Source organism: Panthera leo, chromosome C2 (assembly GCF_018350215.1).
Source record: "Panthera leo isolate Ple1 chromosome C2, P.leo_Ple1_pat1.1, whole genome shotgun sequence".
NCBI lineage: Eukaryota > Metazoa > Chordata > Mammalia > Carnivora > Felidae > Panthera > Panthera leo.
Window position 1 is genome coordinate 157,763,358 of NC_056687.1, and position 3,973 is coordinate 157,767,330.

At 53.6% G+C, this 3,973-nt stretch overlaps 1 pseudogene; it reads left to right on the forward strand.

Annotated features, from left to right (window-relative positions):
* Positions 1 to 606: 606 nt before the first annotated feature.
* Positions 607 to 3,671, forward strand: LOC122229373 (annotated as a pseudogene).
* The last annotated feature ends 302 nt before the right edge of the window (positions 3,672 to 3,973 follow it).

Genomic DNA, 3,973 nt, shown 5'->3' on the forward strand with positions numbered 1-3,973 from the left:
GACTCAGACTACCCCTCTAACCATTATGATTGATCACTTTAAGGATGTCAGCCAAAGAGCTAACAACCTCAGTGTGGAAGTCCGAAAGGGTCAGTGGCAGGTTTTTTGTTCTAGCGAGTGGCCGGCTTTCAATGTCGGATGGCCACCAGAGGGAACCTTTGAACTCCCTACCATCCACCGAGTCAGGGGTATCATCTCTCGGCCTAAGATGGGCCTTCCTGATCGGCTCCCTTACATTATCACTTGTCAGGACCTTGTAGAAGGCCCACCCTCTTGGTTTAAGCCCTTCCTAGCCCCACGCCCTCTGGAGCCAAAACCCATTCTTGCTTTACAGGGGACAGAGAAGAAGGAGAACAAGAAAAGTCTTACCCAGCCTCAGCACCCCTCTACCCTGTCCTACAAGGGGGAACTGAAGAAGAATTAATTTTTCCTCCCCCGTATAACCCCCCTAGGATGCCAGAAGAACTCCATCCTCCCCCTTCCGGGGGGGAGGCAGACGCTGTTCCGAGAGCGGGAGGTGGAAACGCTCCAGTGGGAAGCCCGCCCTTTACCAGATAAAGGGCTCAGAGGGAGCAATCCGCCTCCGCCACCGACTCCACTATTCTGCCCCTGCAAGCCACCGGACCCCCAGACGTGGAGGGGAATCAGCCCCATCACTATTGGCCTTTTGCCACTAGTGACCTCTATAATTGGAAAGCTCAGAAGCCTAAGTTTTCTGAGAAACCAGCAGGGCTTATTGATTTATTAGACTCTATTCTTTTTACCCATCAGCCCATGTGGGACAATTGCCAGCAGCTTTTGCAGGTCCTGTTCACGACTGAAGAAAGAGAAAGAATCCTCAATGAGGCCTGAAAACTAGTTCCGGGTGCAGACGGGAATCCCACCACCAACCAGGCTCAGATAGATGCCTCCTTCCCCTTAACTTGGCCCCAGTGGGATTTCAACATGGCAGAAGGTAAGGAGAGGCTCCGTGTCTACTGCCAGACTCTAATGGGGGGTCTCCGAATGGCTGCTAGAAAGCCAACCAATTTGGCCAAGGTAGGAAATGTACAACAGGGAAAAGATGAATCTCCAGCTGCCTTTTTAGAACGGATCATGGAGGCATTCCATACCTATACCCCCATGGATCCAGAGGCTCCGGAAAGCAAGGCAGCTGTTATTATGGCCTTTGTAAACCAATCGGCCATAGACATTAGGAGAAAATTACAGAAAATAGATAGACTAGGAGAAAAAAGTCTGCAGGACTTACTGGTGGTAGCCGAAAAGGTATATAATAACCGGGAGCCTCCTGAGGACAAGCAGGCTCGCGCCATGGCGGCTGCCAGCAGTAAGCAGACTCGAGACCTGGCCAGAATACTACTAGCTACCACTGCTGATTCCCCCGAGGAATGAGACCGCCATCTCTGGCAGCTGGTGGGCGACTCAAGAGGAGGTAAAGGAACCACCAAGGGGTGGAAGCGGAGGCTGCAGAAAGATCAGTGCGCATACTGCAAGGAGATAGGGCATTGGGCCCGAGATTGTCCAAAAAGGGCCGGTGGGAAGGGAAGCAAGACTGATCGAGTAAAAGTCCTAGAGCTAGATGAACTAAGTGATTAGGGGAGTCGGGGTTCGGACCCTCTCCCCTAACCCAGGGTAACTCTTAAAGTGGAGGGGACCCCTGTTGACTTCCTCATCGACACTGGAGCACAACATTCGGTCCTCCGCACCCCACAAGGAAAACTAGCCAGCAAGAAGTCCTGGGTACAAGGGGCAACTGGTATGAGCCAGTATTCATGGACTACCCGAAGAACAGTAGATTTGGGAACGGGCCGGGTATCCCACTCCTTTATGGTAATACCAGAATGCCCCTACCCGCTGTTAGGACGGGACTTACTGACCAAGATTGGAGCTCAGATAACTTTCAGACAAGGGGGGCCTCAGGTCACCGATGGCAAGGGCCACCCCATCCAGGTCCTGACCATAAAACTAGAGGATGAATACCGCCTCCACCAGGAGGTGCTCCCGAGAGAAGATAATATAGACAGATGGCTACAAGAATTCCCCTCGGTTTGGGCAGAGATGGGGGGGGGGGATGGGACTAGCCGCTCATAGGACCCCAGTCCTGGTAGAGCTCAAGCCAGGAGAGAGTCCGGTAAGGATCAAACAATACCCCATGTCTCAGGAGGCCCGGAAGGGGATCCAGCCACACATCCAGAGACTATGAAGCCTAGGGGTACTAGTTCCTTGCCAGTCTGCCTGGAACACCCCCTTACTTCCAGTCAAAAAGCCTCACACAAATGACTACCGACCGGTACAAGACCTCGGGGAAGTAAATAAGAGGTCACGGACATACACCCAACTGTTCCCAACCCATATACTCTCTTGAGCTCCTTGGCGCCCTCCAGGGTCTGGTATACTGTACTAGATTTAAAGGACGCCTTCTTCAGTCTGCCGCTGGCACCCCAAAGCCAACACCTTGTTCACCTTCGAGTGGCATGATCTGGAGGAGGGCTACAGCGGGCAACTCACCTGGACACGGCTGCCTCAGGGATTCAAAAATTCACCCACCATCTTCGACGAGGCACTACACGAGGACCTGGGTGAGTACAGAAGGGAGCACCCTGGCCTCGCCCTCCTACAGTACGTAGATGACATCCTGATTGCTGCCGACACGGCCAAGGACTGCGAGCGAGGGACCCAGGACCTGCTGGCTACCCTGGGGGCCTTAGGGTACCGGGCATCCGCGAAGAAGGCTCAGATATGCAGGGAGAGGGTAAGTTACCTGGGATATATCCTGGAGGGCGGACAGCGGTGGTTATCAGATGCCAGAAAAGAAACCGTCCTAAAGATCCCTACTCTCACCTCCCGAAGAGAAGTGAGGGAATTCCTAGGATCGGCCGGCTACTGCCACCTCTGGGTTCCGGGTTTTGCTGAGATCACCAGGCCTCTATATGAAGCTACCAAAGAGGGGGAAACATTTAAATGGACTGAAAAAGAAGAAACTGCCTTTAATCAGTTAAAAAAGGCCCTCCTAAGTGCCCCAGCCCTGGGCCTACCAGACATTACGAGGCCCTTCCACCTCTTTGTAGACGAACACAAGGGAATAGCAAAAGGGGTTCTAACTCAAGCCTTAGGCCCCTGGAACCGCCTGGTGGCTTACCTGTCCAAGAAGCTAGACCCAGTGGCTGCCGGCTGGCCGCGATGCCTAAGAATTATTGCGGCGACAGCACTCCTAGTCAAGGAGGCAGACAAACTGACCCTAGGACAGGAGATCTGGATCACGACCCCACACGCCATTGAAGGGGTCCTGAAACAGCCTCCTGACAGATGGATGAGCAACACATGTATGACTCATTACCAGAGCCTCGTACTCAACCCTCCACGGGTGCGGTTCCATCCCAGTGCGGCCCTCAATCCTGCAACCCTGCTGCCTGACCCCGAACTAGATGCTCCACTACATGACTGTGCGGGGATCCTTGAACGAGTACATGGATTCCAGATGGACCTGACCGACCGGCCCCTCCCCGATGCCGAGGCTACTTGGTTCACTGATGGCAGCAGCTTCGTGCAGGATGGACACAGGTATGCGGGTGCAGCGGTGGTCACCAAAACGGACACTGTATGGGCAGAGGCTCTACCCTCCAGAACGTCAGCCCAGCGAGCAGAGCTCGTCGCCCTTACCAAGGCACTAACGCTGGGAGCTGGAAAACGGCTTAACATCTACACAGACAGCCATTATGCATTTGCCACAGCTCATATTCATGGGGCAACTTATCAGGAGAGGGGGTTACTGATGGCAGAAGGACGGACTATAAAAAATAAGCAGGAGATACTTGACCTGCTTACAGCCTTATGGCTTCCTGCCAAGCTGGCCATTATCCACTGCCAAGGGCACCAGAAAACTGATAACCCGGTAGCTAGAGGTAATCGAAAGGCTGACCAGGCAGCCAAGGCAGTAGCCCTTACTTCAGTCCCCACCATGACCATACAACTA